Below are 20,040 nucleotides of genomic sequence, written 5' to 3'. Positions count from 1 at the left end.
AACTGTGCTGCATTTATTTACACATTGGAATATTACTCAGCTATTAAAAACAAGGAAATCATGAAAACTGCAGGTAAATGGATGGAACTAGAAAAGATTGTCCTGAGTGAAGTAACCCAGACCCAGAAAGACACACATGGTATGTACCCATTTACAGGATAAGCAGTCTACAATCCATAGACCCAAAGAAGCTAAGTAACAAGGAGGACCCAAGGGGAGGATGTTTGAATCTCACTCAGAATGGGAAACAAAATAGACATCAAAGTGGATGAAGAGAGGGTACTAGGTAGGAGAAAACATAGAAAGAGGAAGGAGAGTGGGATCAGTTGGGGGGAGAAGGGGATGGGAGGTGAGAGGCTGGAAGAGAGAAGGGAAATCGATGTGGCGGGGCCTTTGGTCAAATGATAAATCCAATAGTTACTAGCAAGAATTCCTTCCTGGGGTAATGTAAAGCAAAACTGTTGCTTCCTAAAGTACCTTAAGACCATTTTAGGAGAAAATTTCTGCATAAACTCTTCAATTCTGCACCAATTCAAAGCTCATCCAATTAGAGATGCCTCTGAGATTTGCTAACTACAGCAGTATGCTGTTGTTGTTTTGGTTTGGTTTGGTTTTTTGTTAGGTTGGTTTGGTTGGGTATCTTCTTCTTCTTCTTCTTCTTCTTCTTCTTCTTCTTCTTCTTCTTCTTCTTCTTCTTCTTCTTCTTCATTTTTGTTATCTTCTGGCTTTTCCTTTTTTTTCTGGAAATTAACTTCTCCCAAATATTGACCCTTTCCATCCCACTTATAATTTATTTTCCTTTTCTACCTGCTTATAGGTATGGGCTACGAATCAATGTGAAAATCATGCTAATTATTCTTAGGGATTAAATTAGAAGCCACTTGGATCATGTGAGTAAGGAGGCAAAGAGAGGGGTGAGAAGCAAACACAGAGAAAACTTTAGAAGGGAAGACACATTGGATCAGGAGGTACCAGAAGAGAGAAAGCAACTTTTTGGATAGTGATCATTTCCAGTCCCACATGTCAGTGACTCGTGAAGCCAACCTTGTTCTCGTGCCTGGTTTTCATGCCATAGTTTGTTTATGTGCATTTGTGCATGTGTGTGAGCATATGTGTGTATGTAAGTGCACATTTATGAGTGTGTGTATTCCAGTGTGTGTGCATCATTGTAAATATGTGTCAGTCTGAATGTGTATGTGTTCTCCATTCAGTCTTAATCAGGGGTTTTTGTCAGCCAAATCCTCTCCGACTGAAAACCTATAGTAATGCCCTTTTCCAGGCCTCTTCTCCAGAGTAGGGGAAAGATTCAAAATGATAGCCCCCTTTTGCTGTAACCCATATAACTCACAGATCTAAGTTCTGTTCTCTCCTTGGTAATACATTGTTCCTACAATATTAATTACTGTGGAGACCCATGACACATTCTGCCATGTCAGAAATCCTGTGCTTAGACTGTATGCTGTGACCTTCGAGTTGCTGGCCTTTACCTCACCACGAGGTCTTGTGTTCTAGGCTATCCTTGGACTATTTACCTTTGAAAGAAGTAGAGAAATCTCAACTTGGAACCACCCAGAGGATCTAGGAAGTTCTTACAAGGAACTACTCAGAGAACTAGGAAGTTCTACAGGGAGCGATTTAGGCTATTGCATTCTTGCCTGGGGGCTAGGGTGAGTGAGATAAGAACAGATCCTATTGACCTTGCCCTATATATGTTCCTGCTAGTCGGCAATAAAGTGAATCTTGATCAGAAATGTCCTACTTTAAATCCCCACTCCCTCTTTCAGGTGAACCCTGATTCGATTTTTCCCTCGGCCTAGGACCGGACAAATTATGACTTCACTTTCACAAATGCTGGAGTAGAAATACAAAAAAAAAAAAAAAACTTTTTCTCTACAATATTTAATAGCAATCAGCTTCATAACATACCAGAAATTGTAAAATAAATTATGGCATTTTACTAAGATAGCAATGATTATCTTGAAAACTATTCATATTTAAGACATGTTAAAATATGCAGTAAAACCCCTAAAAGTTGGTGGAAGCCTAACTTAAGACTGATTTCACTCCAAGAAGTTGTCCTCTGACTACAGACACATGAGTACAAAATAAATGAATTAAGGTGTAATAAAAACATTTAGGAAGGAAAGTAAACACTATAGAATTTTCTGTTTTAACTCCCACTGCATTCTTTTTACACATAAGTAGAAAACTTACCAAGTCCAGAATGATTCAAATATTGATGGGAAGGGCGTCTTCACATCCTCTCCTTGGTTTGTGAAAATGATAGGCATTGGAATATGTGAAATTAAGGTGAGAAGGGAGTATGAGGAGGGAAAGATTGAAAGATTTAAAAAAATCCTCTTCCAACTCCTATGCATTGTTCTTTAATCAAAACTACTTACGGAGTGTCTGTGCAGTGCCAGACATGGTTCAATCTTGGCATGCTGCAAGAAGGAATAAAGGAAGCAATTTCCTTTAAGAGGCTGACATTGAACTGGAGAAAATGCATGATAGAAAACAGAATTGAATTTAAAATGCTATAGGTAAATGTCAAGTGTCATAAGTGCTCCAAAATATTAAGTAATAAGCTGGAAATAATGGCACACAATTGCAATCTATGAATTCTGGAAGCTGAAGCAGGATGCTCCTAAACTTGAGGGTAGTGTACCAGTAAGTTACATTGTGAGTTCAAGGCCAGCCTGAGCCACAAAGCAAGAAGCCAGTCCTATCTGAAATAAGAAAATTCTTTCCTGTTTATTCTTTAGGACAATAGGTGAATTGCCCAGGTTCAAAATAATGAATTGAGAGCTATGACTACTTAGAAGGATGAGGCAGGAAAATTTTAAGTGCAAGGCCAGCTTGAGCTAAAGAGTGACCTCAAGACCAGCTCAGGCTGCCCTACTGGTTTGTTATCCAGAATTCTTGCTGCACTATACAGCTGGCTGTCCAACAGAGTTCCCTGAGTGTCACTCAGAACTACAGTAAACAAGAGCAGAACAGCCACTAAAGCTGAATCTCATCACTATCATCATGCCATGTTTGCCCCAGGTTGAGAACTTTGCAATTGAAGTGAAATATAAAATCTAAACTTATCTAAAGACATAAAATCTCTTTCTAAGAATGGTTAACTTTTTTCATTTGAAAAATTATATCTCTATTTCCCAAACCTCAGTCAATAAAGGCAAAGGAATATTGTCTCTTCTCCCATAAAAGCCCCATTTTCAGAGCAAATTACTATTACAAAATTAACAGGTATTCATATATAGTAATTTCAAGTATTGTTCATCTACAAATACAGAAGTGTAGCATAAAACCACATAGTTTTCCTTCAGTATATAAGTGTTGCATTATTCTTAGTGACTTTATAGAAATTTCTTGCATAAAAGTATTGTAATGTATTCTGATGACAGGTTACTTTCCAATTTTCACATACCGTATATGATTTTATATATATAATTCCACATATAATATATGAATTATGTGCATGCATTATACATAAATACATATGTGATTGTTTCCATAGAATAAATTCATGAAATGTGAGCTGCTAAGTCAAATGCAATTCACAGTTTAAATCTTTATGGCAAAATGTATGCTAATTTGCATAACACTATGATAATTGAAACTTCTCACTCCCGTACACTTTCACCCAAACTGATTATTATCAATTGTTCCATGTTTAGTTATCTGATCTTTGAAAAATAATTAGATTAATCCATTGTTCACCAAAACATAGAGCTTCCCACAATAATTATTACATTTAAATTCAACGGAGTTATAAACAGTAATTGTAGAAATCTAGAAAGTAAACAAACACTTCAGAGATAATTAAATATCAGGGTACTTCTTGGTACCAGTCAGGTAAAAAAAATCCCAACTCAGATTAAATCGCTAAAAATTGTCACTAAAACCTCTGAAAAGATAGAGTAATCCACTATTAAGAAATTTCTAAAAGTGAAAAATTAGAAGATGGATTGAGGACTACTGATAGACTACAAGCTGAGAAACTCTGGTCATAGGAAACTGAGGAACAGCGGGAACCCTAAAAGCCTGAGAAATGCCTCTTCCAATCAGAGACCCTGGGGAAAGAAATCAATGGGGACAAAGCAGGGTTGACACTTCCCAGAGAGAAGAGTGCTGGGAAAGCAATGGATTCTAGCAGTGGGAAACCATATGTTTGGTGTGTTACTAGGGGCTGGATTTGAGGTTTCAAAAGATACCATTTCAGTATGCCATTTGCCTCCTGCTTGTAGTTTGAGATGTGAGCTCTCAGATGTTCCTGTTACAAGCCTGTGGTCCATCATCATGGACCCTTATCCTCTGGGACCATAAGCTCAATTAAATGTTTTCTTCTATGAGTTGTCTTCATTGTGGTACTTTAGCATGGCAATAGAAAATCACCAATATAAGAATACAAGATCAAGTATCCAGAAAGTTCTTGAAGAAACAGTTGAGCAAACACTTAAATTTTAATAGTACAGAAAATGTTGAATCACTTTCCTATATGTTGTTTTCCTTTATCCAAACAATACAAACAGCTAATCTTAAAATATAATGTGTAAGTCATTTAAAGGAGCAGCTTGAAGAGAAGTACCCTGCAGGGGCAGAAAATACTGCTCTCAAGTCACATGGGTTATTAAATGACAATTTTAATACCTATGAATGAGTCCCCAGAGGCACTCAAATAATATAAGCTATTGCCATTGCTCTCAGTTGTCCAACAAAACAAGATGGTAAGACCTTATTTCTCAAGGCACCACTCTCTTTGGATTCAGGACATACAAAAATCAACCTCAAACTGACCAGGAAATTTTTTCCATGCTAGCTAGCATATATAGTGCCAAAGGTGCTATGTAGGCTACAGGGGTAGAAAAGACAGCAACAGTACTTCCCAGCACTGGCCACTAACCATATGCCATAGCATGACCTACTGGCAAGGTATGGGCACTGGTGTAATAGAGGCATAACAGTTATGGAAGTAACTAACCACTTTCTGGTTGGATTTAAGGCATATGCCACAGGAAGGATTTCATGCATAGTAAATTTGGTTTAAAACTCATGACTGCAGACAAAACTTAGGATCTAGGGGTTATCTAATATTACTGTTTGCTAAATAGTCATGTTCTTAAACTACGTTCTAGAAACCTAAGTTTACAGCCATAGATTTGTGCTGCTCTCAACTTTGAACAAAGAAGCTTCCTTTTCCTGTGGTTAATACAAGACTCATAAGTGCTCAAAGTGCCAAGTATAAATGATTCTGCCTGTTCAGCTGTGGATGAGTCATCTATATCAACCTCCCACCATACAAGGCTCAGGAAATTTCATGGGATAAGGAGGTGGAAAGAATGTAAGAGCCAGCATATGGGGAGGAAAGCCATGAAAAGCTGACTTCTGAAAAGAATTACTCCTCCTTGTAGATGTGGCCACTACCAGGCAGCTCAAGCCACAGAGAATGGCCATATACCTTTGTACACGTGGGAAGCACTAAATGGCCTCAGGCTTAATGACAGCAAAAAGTAAAATGAAAACAGGGCATGAAGCTGAGAGAGAAAAGGGATATGGGCACTAAGATCAGCTGGAGGGAGGTAATGATGGATGGATATGAAATTTTCAGGAAAGAAAAATATTCATTAAACTATAAGAAAAAAATTTTAGCCATGAAATTGAATTATTTACAAGCTACCCATATTCCATGAATGCATATCCTTTGAGAGCCCTAGAGATTGATGCATAAGTAGTGTTCCCGAGAACAGAGATGACAGAATGAATGCAAATTTAGAAGGAGATTTATTAGATCGGCTTGCCAGTAAGAGTTCAGTGGCTGTCTTAGTCACTGTTGTATGCTATGAGGCGACACCATCAACAAGGCAACTCTCATAGAAAGAAAACATTTCATTGGAGGGTTGGAGAGAGAGAGAGAGAGAGAGAAGGGAGGAGGGAGGGAGGGAGGGGTGAAGGGAAGGGGAAGGGAGCAAGCCAGAAGGAAGGGAGCTGGGTCTAGAATGAGCTTTTGAAACCTCAAAGCCCATGCACAGTGAAACACTTCCTCCAACAAGACCACACCTCCTAACCCTTCTAATCTTATCAAATAGTACCACTCCCTGATGACTAAGGATTCAAATATATGAACCTATGGCAGCCATTCTCATTCAAACCACCACAGTAGTAAAGGATTGTGGCCTGCACACTGAAGAACACTGCTGTTTAGTCTATCAGACTAAAGGCTTCAGCAGTCCCAATACGGCACTGAAGGCCTGAAGTGTTTGAGGAGAGTTGTCTCCTCTGTGTCTCTACTCTGTGTTAGAAAACCAAGGAAGTTGAGTTCTTATGTCAGCAAATAAAGACTGAACTAGAGACACCAGAGCAGATGCAGTTACCAGCAAGCAGTAAAGAAGAGTAGACAAAGTGGCCTTGCTTTTTCCTCAGACCTCTTTACACTGGGCTGCTTCTGGGTGGTACTTTTCTCTTTGGTGGGAATCTTCCCCTCTCAGTTGTTCCTCCAGGAAATATCCTCCCAGGTGTGGAATTTAATTGAGTCCAGATCCAACAAGTTGACAGTCAACATTTTTGTTACTTGTCCCATTTCTGTGTCAGTATACCTGACAAGAGCAACTTAAAGTTTTACTTTGGCACATAGGTTGAGGTAGAGTCTGTTATGGTAGAGGGGACATCATAGCAGGAGGTACTCAAGGCAGCTGTTCCCATTGGACCAATAGTCTTTCTTTCCTTTTTATTTATCCAGCACTCCAGCCTATGGACCAGTGCTGGCCATAGTTAGGGTGGGTCTTCCCAACTCAATTAAGTCCTAGAAATCCCCACAGCTAGGCCTAGAGGCTTGTTTCCATGGTGATCCTAAATCCCATCAAATTGACAATCAAGATTAATCATCACATTCGGATAAGTGTTTCAATTAACTAATTGGCCACAATTACCTAATGATTTTTACTAAACAACCAAATTGAAAAAGTTTAAGAGTGAGCTATGATGACACACACTGCTTACAAGGTTCAGGTGAGGGATCATGGGTTTAAGGTCATCCTGAGCTATAAAGTGAACTCAGAGTTAGCCTGGGCTGCCTAGTGAGACTCCAGAACAAATGAAATAAAATTTAATTTAATAATCAATTTTTTATTAATTTATTCATATTACATCTCGATTGTTAGGTCTTCCCGTTTCCTCCCAGTCTTCCCTCCCTCCCACTTCCCCCCTTCTCCCCTCCCCTATGTCTGTGATTGAGGGAGACCTCCTCCCCCTATATATGCTCTTAGAATATCGGGTCTCTTCTTGGTAACTTGCTATCCTTCCTCTGAGTGCCGCCAGGCCTCCCCATCTAGGGGATGTGGTCAGAAAAGGGGCACCAGAGTTAGTGTGAGAGTCAGATCTCACTCTCCACTCAATGGTGGAGAATATTCTGTTTGTCAGCTAGGTCTTGGTAGGGGTTCGAAGCTTACTGCCTATATTCTCCTTGGCTGGTGCCTTAGTTTGAGGAGGACCCCAGGACTCAGATCTGCCTATCATAAAGTTCTTCTTGTAGGTTTCCAGGACCCTGTGGGTCCTACTATTTCCCCATTCTTCCATGCTACTCTCGCCTAAAGTCTCAATAGGATGTCCTCTCCTCTGACCCACTTTCTTGGTAAGTAAAGTTTTTCATGGTATGTATCCCTTGGACTAGTGTTTTGATATAAGTGAGTATATACCATTTGTCTCTTTTTGCTTCTGGGTGAACTCACTCATTATAATAATTTCTAGATCAATCCATTTGTCCACAAATTTCAGGAATTCCTGGTTTTTAATAGCTGAGTAATATTCCATAGTGTATATGTACCACAGTTTCTTAGTCCATTCCTCTACTGAGGGACATTTAGGCTGTTTCCATGTTCTGGCTATTATGTATAAAGCAGCTATGAACATAGTTGAGCATATGTCCCTGTTGTGTGGTAGGGCATTTTCTGGGTATATTCCAAGGAGTGGGATAACTGGGTCTTGAGGAAGCCCTATTCCCATTTTTCTGAGAAATCGCCAGATAGCTTTCCAAAGTGGTTGTACTAGTTTGCATTCCCACCAGCAATGAAGGAGTGTTCCTCTCTCTCCACATCCTCGCCAACATGTGGTGTCATTTGAGTTTTTGATCTTAGCCATTCTGATGGGTATAAGATGGAATCTCAGTGTCGTTTTGATTTGCATTTCTCTGATGACTAACGAGGACGAGCATTTCTTTAAGTGTTTCTCGGCCATTTGATATTCCTCTGCTGAGAATTCTCTGTTAAGTTCCAAGCCCCATTTCGCAATTGGGTTGTTTGGTTTTGTGGTGTTTAATTTCTTGAGTTCTTTATATATTTTGGATATTAAACCTTTGTCAGATGAAGGGTTGGTGAAGATCTTTTCCCATTCTGTAGGCTGTTGCTTTGTTCTCTTGACAGTGTCTCCTGCCTTACAGAAGCTTCTCAGCCTCATGAGGTCCCATTTATTAATTGTTGACATTAAGGCCTGGGCTGTTGGTGTACTGTTCAGGAAGTTGTTTCCTGTGCCTATGTGTCCCAGGCTCTTCCCCACTTTTTCCTCTATCTGAATTAATGTCTCTGGTTTTAAGTTGAGGTCTTTAATCCACTTGGACTTGAGTTTTGTGCATAGTGACAAATAAGGGTCTAATTGCATTTTTCTACATGTAGACATCCAGTTAGACCAGCACTAATTGTTGAAGATGCTATCATTTTTCCATTGAATAGATTTGGCCTCTTTGTCTTTAAGATTGGACCACTAAAGATACATCATTATCTTTAACTCTAAGGGCAATGAAATTAGAACATCACTGAGGTTCTGCCACATCCAAGTCAGAATAACTGTCTAGAAAACAAATCCTGAGGAATGGTCAGAGAAAGAAGAGTGCTTACACAGAAACACTAAGAAAGTAAGGTCGTACAGTGTGTTTACTTATTTATTTACTTTACATCTGATCCTAGCCCTCTCCTTGCTTTCCTCCTGGTCCTACCCTCCCTCCCTGCTGGAGTGCCCACCCCCTTGAATAACCCTGGGGACAGGGATGAGTTGGCACAGGATCCAGGACACAGACCCTGGGAGTTCTGGTGCAGAGCAGAATCTCATTTATTGCACAAATATGGCACCTTTTATAAGCCCCTCCTGAACTCCCGTAGGCTGTTTAAGCTCCATCATGTCATCATGGGATTGGTGTGCACAGCTCACAGGACCCTGATCCTGTGCATGCAGTTGGTGTGAACCCCTGCAGATTTTCAGTTGCAAAGGAACAGCGTTGTCAGCACGCATGCATAGTCCCTTGTTATTTCTTGCTACACTTCCCTCTTCCCCTTATTCCCCCTCCCCTACTCCTCAGAAAAGGTAGGTAGGTGGGTGGGTGGGTGGGTGGGGAATAGAGAGTCTGTACAGTCACTCAGTATGGAGGTTCATCAAAAAATAAAAAATTGCTTCCCTCTGAGCTGCTACACTCAGCAGCTGATCCAAGCAGACGTGGAGACTCATAGCCAAACATTGAGCAAAGCATAGGGAGTCTAGTGGAAAAGGGGGTGGGAAGGTTAGAAGGACCTGGAGGTGATAGGAGCTCCACAAGAAGACCAAAAGAGCCAACTAACTTGGGCCCAAGAGGAGCTTGAGGAAACTGAAGCACCACTCAAGGGCCATGTGTGGACTAGACCTAGGCCCCTACAAAGATGTAGCTGAAAGTCATTTCAGGATTCATGTGGGTCCCTTACTAGGGACAGCAGGGACTGTCTCTGACATGGACCCTGTTGCCTGCTTTTTGTGCACTCCCCTTGGTGGGGCTGGCTCACTAGGCCACAGGGGAAGAGGTCCCCTTTTTTTCTGATAAATAGGAGAGGGAGTATGGGGGAGAGGGAAGGAGGGTGGAACTGGGAGGAGAGGAAGGAGGTGGCTACAATCAGGATATAAAGTGAATAAATAATTAATTTTAAAAGTCAAGAATATGGCCAGGTAGTTGTGGTGCACTGCTTTAATCCAAGCACTTGAGAGGCAGGAGGCAGAGACAGGTGGGCCTCTGTGAATTCAAAGCCAGCCTGATCTACACCACTGAGCTCCAGGACAGCCATGACTGCACAGGTAAACCCTGTTTTGACAAAACAAAACAAAAAAGAACTACAGTATCATCTCACTTTAGCAGCCTTGCTGATATGACCCAAAGCTGTGTAAGTCAGCAGACCACAGAAATACTTCTGCATCCATGTTTACTGCTACACTAAACTACTCATTGTAGCCAAGATACGCAACAAGCTTAGGTAGTGATCAACATAAGAATGGAAAGCATATGGTAAGTATATACAACGGAGTTTTATTCAGCCCCAAAGAATAATGTTATTTGTTGGAAAATAGCAGAACTTAAATGAGCATAGTAAGCTAAATAAACCCAGAGTCAGAATGACAGTGGTGGCATGTTTTTTCTCATAGTCCAAATCTGTGCATGTGTGTGTGTGTGTGTGTGTGTGTGTGTGTGTGAGAAAGAGAGAGAGAGAGAGAGAGAGAGAGATGACAACAGTAAAGGATAGTATGTATGTGGGGGAGGGGGAGAAAGGGTTATAAACTGATTAGAGGAGCAGCAAAAGAGTTGTAATTGTTCAACTTGACACAGGCTAGAACTTTCTGAGCAGGCATTGCCTACAACAGATTTACCTATGGGCATGTCAATGGCAGGGGGTTGTCTCTATAATTAATATAGGAAGGCCAAGTCCACTGTGATCACTACTCTTGGTTGTCAACTTGACTACATATAGAATTAACTGAAGCTGAGGAAGCTGAGTATACCCAGGAGACGTTTTCTTGACTGAGGTATTTGAAGTGGGAAATTCCACCCTAAATCCAGGTATCTGAGATGAGAAGAGCCACTTTCAATCTGGGCCACACATTCTTGTGGCGGCCTATATAAAGGACACGGAAGAAGGGTGATCTTAGGGAGAGGGATACAAACAGGACATGAAGAATTTGAACTGCAGAACAAGCAGGTAACTTATATTACTAATCCCACTATGTGGGAATAGCTCTGAGACCGCCTGAGACATGAATGTGTAAGCATAGACAGTGCTTCTTGGCTATAGAATGCCTATGAATTACTATTAGATGTCATTCTTCATATGGCATGAATGAAGATTTACAGATGTCTTTTTTTTTTTCTCATACAAAGAGAAAAAAACCAGCCTTAAATGTTCTGTGCATCATACATACCTTATACACTTATAATTTTAGGACTATATAATGCTTGTGAGAAATGTTATGCTTTCAGAACAAAAGAACCAGACACTGACATTGGATCAAACGTGACAGGATGCATTCCTCTCAGCCTGCTGGACACTGACATCCTGTGTCCTTCATGTTCCAGCACCAAGTGCTTCAATTGCTGTTCCTCCCAGGATACTTTCAAAGAATGCTTCCAATCCCAGTTTGTCCAGCATTTTAGACTGTCCCACAAAGGACTCTAAGCCTGGAATTTCTCAAGATTTAGAAATGAGACCACAAATGTGATTCCTAGCTTGTTTACCCATTTCCCCAATTTTATTTGGGCCCCTAGTAGGTATTATTCATCCCAAATCAGCCAGAAAAAAATCTTAAGAGAATGACACCCTATTTCCTTTAAGGGGGGGTCACGTAGGTTTTTAGTTGCTCTCTTGGGCAAAAGAGGATTATTATCAATGGGAGTTGGCTACAATTTATTATTGGTCTTATTTAGAAAGAAAACAACGTTAGACTCAGCGATGTCTAACTTTTCCCTTATCTTACATTCTTAGGTTTGAAGATATGGGTTGTAAAGAAAGAAGGGGGAATATAAAAATACATAGGGAAGATAGAACAAAAAGTTGATTAGTGAATCTACTCCTCATCTTAACGACTCAATTGTCATTCACAAGCTTATTTTCAATTCGCTAGTTTAGAATTTTATATATAGATGCAAAATAAGTTTAATTCTAGTACAATGGCATAGAATTCAAATATAAGTTTATTCTTCACACATTATATATAGATAAATATTTCTACCGTAATATGAAGTATTGTACCCATATAACTCAACCATAATTCAATGCTCTGAAAGTGCTATGACAGGCTGTTTAGGATAAATAAGTTATATAAGTTGATTATTAGCTGATCAGATCATGGTCATGTCAATTGCTGGTCTACTTTTATCACAAGACTATACATCTTAGGAGCAGCAGATAGACATGATTCTATAGAAAGATAAGATAGGATGGTTAGATGAGGTATTCAAAAACCTCAGACATGCAGAATAAGGCATTTTAAAATGTTTTTTATTATTTTAAAGATTCACTGACAATGAAACACCCAGCCTACCTCAAAGAGGATTATGAGCATCAAAGAACCTCCTTATGGAGATGGCTTCAAATGTGGCAGACAAGCCACTGGGAAAATTGTTGTTACTTCTACCACAGACAGAATTCTGTCTAAAAAAGGGTAAGCTTGGATGTAGGCTGAGTTGATGACCAAACTCTGCCAACACTAGGTAAGTTAGTCCTCAACAGTTCCTGCCTCACAAATATGTCTGTCAGACATATTGGGCCAGAAGGCTAAAGATGATGCTCCAACATAATAGAGAGTTTTAGGTGACTATTCAGGTAGCAAACTGTCTGTCATCTTCTCATTTGGAAAGCTACTAACCTGCACTCCCAGCATGCTCAGGTAGTCAAGTTTATTCCTTCTCAAATCTCTGATGGAGTTGAAGACCAGGTAGCTTAGTTTTACAATGAAGCTTAGTTGTTTAGAGGTGAAGATGTATTTAGGTCTAGATTGATGTTTTAAGTTAATAAAGACAGGATGTAATGGAGATTGATTTACATTCAGAATTTTATACTCAACAAGATAGGAAAGATGTTTTCTTCAAGGCTGTCAAATACAAATAGCCAAAACACTAAGGATGTAACATTTATATAATTCATGACTGTGTAATGGTTATTATTGCTATAGGTAGTTTAATGTATATATGTGGAGTAATATAAATGTATATGTAAAAAAATATTAATAAATATTTTAAAAAGAAGAAAAAGGGTGATCTTGCTCTTTACCTGTTTGTCCTCACTCTCCTTTTAAGCTCATTCCTTCACTGGCATTAAAGCCCAATTCGCCAAGATCTGGGTGTATACTGAAGATTAGCCAAGCTTTATGGACTGAACACGTACTACATTCTTGGACTTTCTATTGGGAGACAGCCATTGTTATACAGTCAAATCACAACCAGTAAGCCATTCTAATAAATCCTCCTGATGTACATATTCATTCTACCAGTTCTGTTTTTCCAGGGAACCCTGACTAATATGCTCACTGTGAGCAACACCATCCCTTAGGCAGGTGGTCCTGACTACTATAATATGGTAGTTGAAGATAAGCCTGTATGCCAGCCAAAAGACAGTGACTTCCATGGCTCCCACCATACTAGTTTGGGCACACAGTGACTTCCTTGGTTGGAGGTAATGCTGTCTGGAAGAACAAGAAAGGCTGCATCCACATTTTTGCCTTGATTTCCCTCAGTGGTGAACTGTACTGAAAATGCAGCATGCATTCCATTTAAGAACAACTGAATTAAAACTACAGATGGTTAGTTGTCATTTTAAATGAAGGATACTCAACTAAATTTGAATTTCACAAATAATTTTTCCATACAAGTGTGTCCCAAATCCTGCATGTTTATCTACAATTTAAATTTCTGCTGGGCATTCGTGTATTTATTTGCTAAATGTGGAAACCCAAAAATGGCTGTACTTGAAACAGAGATTTCCTAGAATATCATCTGAACCAGAACAAAAGTTTCTCCCTAGTTGCAGAAATAAAATACTCCCAAATCCCCACAAAGTAGAATGAGAAACACTGGAGCACACGGAATGCTAGAAAGGGTTACACCTGGGCTACATAGCTGTCTTATCAGGAATGCTATGAAAAATGACCATATGTTGGTATGATATTTAGACAATATCATTTCTTAGTTTTTAAGTTTTCCCAATTATCCCCAAGTTTTAATTTCAGAGCCCATTTTACTCACTTAATTAGAAAATCTTGAATTTGTTGTTGTTGCTACATTTCCACCTGTGAACTCTGAAATATATGAACCTCTCTCTCTTCACTGCTTTTCTTATTGGTGTGATAAAATAACTTAAGACAAAGATGGCTTATTTTTGGCTCACTGTTCAAGGGGACATCCCAAATGACAGAAGGTAGCAAGAGACTGAAGCAACCAGGAATCAAAATGGTAAACCCATGTCTTCACTCAGCTGTCTCGTTTTTATGTAGTTCAAGACTCAAGCCCGTGAAATAGTGTCATCCTTTTTAGGGTGCAGTTTCCAATCCAAGTTAATATAAGCAAGAGGATTCCTCACAGACATGCCCAGAAACTTGTCTCCTAGTTGATTCTAGACCTTTCTAAGTTAACCATATAATGTTAAACATCACACAACTCTCTAGTGTTATGGGCTGATATTGGAGTCCAGAGGATACCACTGGAGTTTTCTGATTCCTGCATTCCAGAACAAGGAACTGCGTCAAGCCATGGGAGTAAAAAAATCAGAGACAATTTATCTAAGAGATTACTGGGGCTGAAGAGGTGGCTCCAGTGCATATTAGGGCACTGGCTGCACTTCAAGATGACTCAGGTTTGATTGCCAGCATCCGCATGACAGTGCACAACTGTCTGTAACTCCAATTCCATGGCATCCAATCCCCACTTCTGGCCTCTGAGGGTCCCAAGCACAAAAGTGGTTCACAGATATACAAGCAGACAGAATACCCTTACACATAAATATGATAACAAAATAATGAAAGGAAAAAGAGAAAAATCGCTTCCAGGAAGAAAGGGAGAAGCTCAGTGGCCTTGGGTCACGTGAACTGTAACCCTTTTTTATGAGTTATTTACATAGTTCCCGCATTCTCCCAAATATGCATGCTTTGTCCCTTACATATAGCCCTGTGTAGGAAGTTGGTCCATTCCTTCTCTGTGCCATTTGTTTCTTTTATATGCTAATCTTGGTGCCTTTTAAACCTTCTTCTCCTTGCTCCTCTCCAGCATTAGTAGATCTTCCAACTGCGCACTCTTTAGGGACAGAGACCCAGTGTGGAGGTCAGAGCAGATACACCTATGCACAGCAGCCAGACTTCATTTCAAAAGCTTTATTCCCCACCAGATCATTTTTACTCAGTTACTTTTCCCAGAGTCTCACCTACTGCCAAGGTTAATGCAGGCCCTGACTCTGCCTGTTGATTCTTATTAATTAAGCCAATCAATGATCTTGTATCATATGCTGTCTGTTTTTAATATAACCTATTTGATGAGGGTGGATTAATTTAGGAGAAATATGCACTGGCATTCTGGCAGGCACTTTTCCTAATTATCTTGCAACCTCCATCCAGCAGTCAAATTATGCTGTGGTTATCACAATTAATGGGAGCCCATAGCTCTTAGCTAAGTGAACTCCACAAGTCACCTTATCTGTTCTTGCTCTCAGTAGCATACACATGATGGTGCTACCTGTGCAGTGCCTGGGGAAATGCACAATTTGATTGTGGTGTTTTTGAAGCAACAGGATGACATTGATGAATTCAGAAGTAGTTCTCCGTGCAGAAGAGTAACAATATTTAAATAACCGACAAGACTATGGCAAGGAACGGAACACAATAACAGGGGCTGGGCAAGAAGAGGCAGATTCTCAGGACATGCGGGGACGGGGGGTGGGGCAGAGGAGAGTATAAGAACCAGATAATCAGAAGGCAGACTGAACATCTGCCTACACAAGAGCTGTACAAGACTGGACCATTAGCGTTCCATCACAGAGACCGGGCATCCAACCCATTTTCATGTAGGCAACCCTAACCCAAAGCAGTGGGCCACAAATGAAAAAAAAAAAAAAAGCACAAAAACAGAAGGGAAATTTGGTGGGAGGAAGAATGGGTGCCGTGGGAGAAAGAAGGGAACACAAAAGGATGGTCATAGAGAAGAAGAGTACACAAATAGTAAAACCGAGAAAGAATATCGCTTTACAAGAAACTTGGAAGGCAGAGGCAGGTGGATCACTGGGATCTCAAGACCAGCCTGGTCTACAAAATGAGTCCGGGGCAGCCAAGATAACACAGAGAAACCAACCCTGCCTCAAAAAACTAAAAGAAACTTGAAATCTGACCTTGCAGTTATGTGTTGCTCTTATGTGCCTACTGTTAGGGCTAATCATTGCTTGTGGTGCCTGCGCTCAAAAGTTCACATGTGAGTATGTGACCCAGAGTAACCACTTTTTCCTAAAGCCTTGGTAGAACTCCTAACCAAACCGTACATTCTCCTGTGGTCTGCTTCACTGTGGTCAGCACTCACTCTCTCACGAAGTGCCTCTTGGAGATAACATATTTGCTTCCATTTTCAAGATGAAAAACTGAGGACATATGTACCAATAAACTAAGACTGAGGTACTAATAAGTGCTTCAGCTAGAAGGTGAATACTCATAGGAAGGCTTAGTACTATAGATAGATAGATAGATAGATAGATAGATAGATAGATAGATAGATAGATAGAATCATGATGCTAATGTGCCTAGGATATATACTTATCTTTGAAAATTAATTAAAATATAGGGGTACATCAATACTTAATGCACTAAAAACTTAAATTGGACATTTGACATACTGTGGAAGTATATTTGCCCTGAATTAGTAACATTCTGGGTATATGAAATATGCCTTTAATAAATTTCCATCCCAGCCTTCTTGGTTATAACAAAGGATTATCTAGTCACACTTCAAATGCTTCCAGGGTTGCTATAGAAACTGCTTTCCCTGAAGTTTTTGAGGTGATGCTCCGCTTGTAAAATACTCGCCCAGAAACGGTAGCTCAGTCATACTAACAATAATACAAGCATTAAGGGTGACTCCGGCATATTTTCCCAGTATGCCCCATTCCTTCTTTCCCTTTCCTCCATGTCGTTCAAATATAAAATCCAGCTAAAATTTGAAAACATAGTTGTAATTCAAATTGCTCACATAGCTCCTCCTCTATCACCTGCTTGCTTCCCCTGAGACGCTGTTTAATAAAACCCTAGTTCTTTCCCTGCCTGCCGATGGGAGAGATCGTCGTTTCTTAAAGATTCCTGGTTCTTTGTTATTACTTTTCACATGATGTTTCTCCAAGACATAGGCTAGAACAAATCATGAACAGTGTTCAGAAAAACTGGCACTATATGCATTAGGAAAAGGATAAAAGAAATGATTGGGTAATGTCAAAACATTGGCGGGATTTTCAGGGACTGTTTGTTAATTAAGAATTTCACACACGAGCACTGCATCGACTTCACTCTGGCCTTCCTTCCCCCACTTTCCACTCCTTCCATGTCTCCAACACTCCATCCCAAATTTATGACAACTTCTCCCTTAATTATTATTGCTACATATGCATACATATAGGTCTATATTTTTTCATGTATATACAACCTACTAAGTGCATTTAGCATTACTTGTGTGTAACTTGCATCTGAGCTGACCACTTGGGATTGAACAAACTGATTCTTTCTTTATCTCAACAGCCACAGACCACCCTTTGGCAATTCATTTAAGGGTGGAAACTTGTGGAATATCCCCTGTCCACATTAACATGTTTCAGTATGCAGGTCATGTTCAGGCAACCATACCATGAAAAAGTCATGGCTGTAGTTTCATTGTCATGTCTACAGGCAACCACCTAGTAGCTAGTACGCTGGTTTCCTGGCTCTTGAGATTTTCCTATCCTTTCTTCCAGGATTTTCACTAAAGTCCACCTAAGGGTGTAGATGTTATATTACAGATATATCAATTAGGGTTAAAGATCTCATAACTGCTTATTCTCTACATTTTGACCATTTTTGAATTTTTGTAATAGTCTACCAAAAGAAGCTACATTGAGACAATAAAAGAGCTACACTTATCTATGGGTATAAAGATAAATATTTAGAGCACAATTAGAAATTATATTTCGGGGAAATGGTAGGAGTAGATTGTTCTCTAAGGTCCAACCCTGAGTTTGAATCCATTTGGTAGGTCTTAAGACCAATTAGACATCTGTTGGTCACCCTTAAGAGAGAAGTGCCACTGTTACGCCATTGCAGATGTTCTTGTAGTTTTGCAAAAAGTTTTTATACTAGGAAACTAATACCAGAATTCAGTCCTTTTGTCTTTTGACTCTGTTTTACTGGAAAACATGAACATCTATTTAAAGAGAGGATTCCTGCCAAAATAGAATTTACTTTTCTGATCCAAAGTGACAAATAACTATTTGTATGCAAGAAGATTTCTAACTAGTCAAACAGCAAATAAAACAAAGCCAAAGGGCTTTTCTTTAACCTAGGAATGACCTGACAGGACATAAAGTTAGTTTAATGTGACAAGATAAGTTGTCCATGGATTCATTATCTTTGGTAGCCAGCAAAATAAGCAGAAAGTATGGGGCCAGAAAGATGCCTCCGTGAGTAAAGCATTTGTCCTGCAAGCATTGGAATCTGAACTCAATTGACCAGAACGACATGAAGAAGGAGGAGATAACCACCTTCATATGACATGTGTAAATAAATAAATAGAATTTAACTCTCTTCTTATAGAAAGGGAAATGAGAGAAGGGTCTTGAAAAGCCCACAAAATTGCAGGGAAAGCTAACATACCAGGTTTAAGAGACCCAAAGCAAAACATTTTAGGATGTTTTGAATATCACTATTCACTGAAATATCTTACCAGTCTCCTCCAGATTCCTACATCTTGATGAGAAACTGCATTTATTTTAGGTCTTTGTCATAGCCCTCAAGATTCCTAACTCAGCTACAGAACATCTAATCAGGCTAGCTTATGTGTCCTAACAACCTTTTAGTCCAGGAAATACAGAGCATCAAGAAAGACGTGCAGGAAGGAAGAATGGTAGCCCCAGGCCAAGTCAAGATGTGGATAACAAAATAGGAAAAAGAGATGCTGAGCAGACAAAATTAATAAGAGACCACCAGAGTCCACCAGCAGCCTTCTGCAAATAGTACTATGCATCTGAAAATAGTGAATAATCCACCCACTGATCCACTGACAGTCACATCCTGTGCACTTCTAAATCAGATCTGTGATGGAGGAGGTGTCACTAGGTAAGGAGGCGAGAGTGTAGCGCCACATCTAGGCCAGCAAAAGAATCCCTTCTCCCCACCACTTAATAAAGATAGCTCCACCGTGTTCCCTTCTGTCTCTGTGCCTTGGATTTTCCAGCTGTAAAGCCAGGGTGGTGATGTTAGATAAAGTTCAAAGGACATGTACCTAAAGCACAAGATACAACTAGTGAAGGGATGGGATCCTACAACAGTCGCCAAACACAGCATCGCCCAGCTATCCAACACTGTGACGTCTACAAACACTCCTCTTGCCTTTGTCAGTTTCTTTGGTTTGAGTCTTGAGCCTTCTTTGGCCCTTCCCACAGCATATCCCAATATCCTGACAGGAATTCTGGGTGAGAAACATCTTCATTCTTCCATTTGCGTTGTGTCTCTCCCACATGAAATGAATAGTCAAGATTCCCTTTGGATTTTAAACCAACATTCCATGCCATTGCTCAGCATGGAAACCACTTAAAGCCTAACCCCACTGATATTTTTCCCAAAAGGCATGCCGCTAAGGTTAATAGAGTTGACGCTTTCAAAACGTATCTATCCTGATATGTAAAAAGGATTACTTAGAAAGGGACAATCCATGGGACACGCCTTTATGTTAAAGACATAGCAACCAAAATTAAATTTGACAAGGTCACAGAGGGGGGGAGGGAGGGAGGGAGGGAAGGGGGGAGAGAGAGAGAGAGAGAGAGAGAGAGAGAGAGAGAGAGAGAGAGAGACCAATTTTCATTGACTCTAAGTTTCCTATCAAAATCACATTTCCCCTGTTTAAAGAAGTCTTTTTTAAAAAGAGGAAAGAGAAGAAAACTTCTTTCATTTGAGAAGCACAGGCAGTGCCTGTCTCTTTTGAACATTTAGAGATAAATTGCTTTGTCCTTTGTTTCTTTCTTCTTTGTTTTTCTCCACAGACTTGATTGA

This window comes from Acomys russatus, chromosome 25 (genome assembly GCF_903995435.1).
Source record: "Acomys russatus chromosome 25, mAcoRus1.1, whole genome shotgun sequence".
Lineage (NCBI taxonomy): Eukaryota > Metazoa > Chordata > Mammalia > Rodentia > Muridae > Acomys > Acomys russatus.
This window is presented reverse-complemented; position numbering follows the sequence as displayed.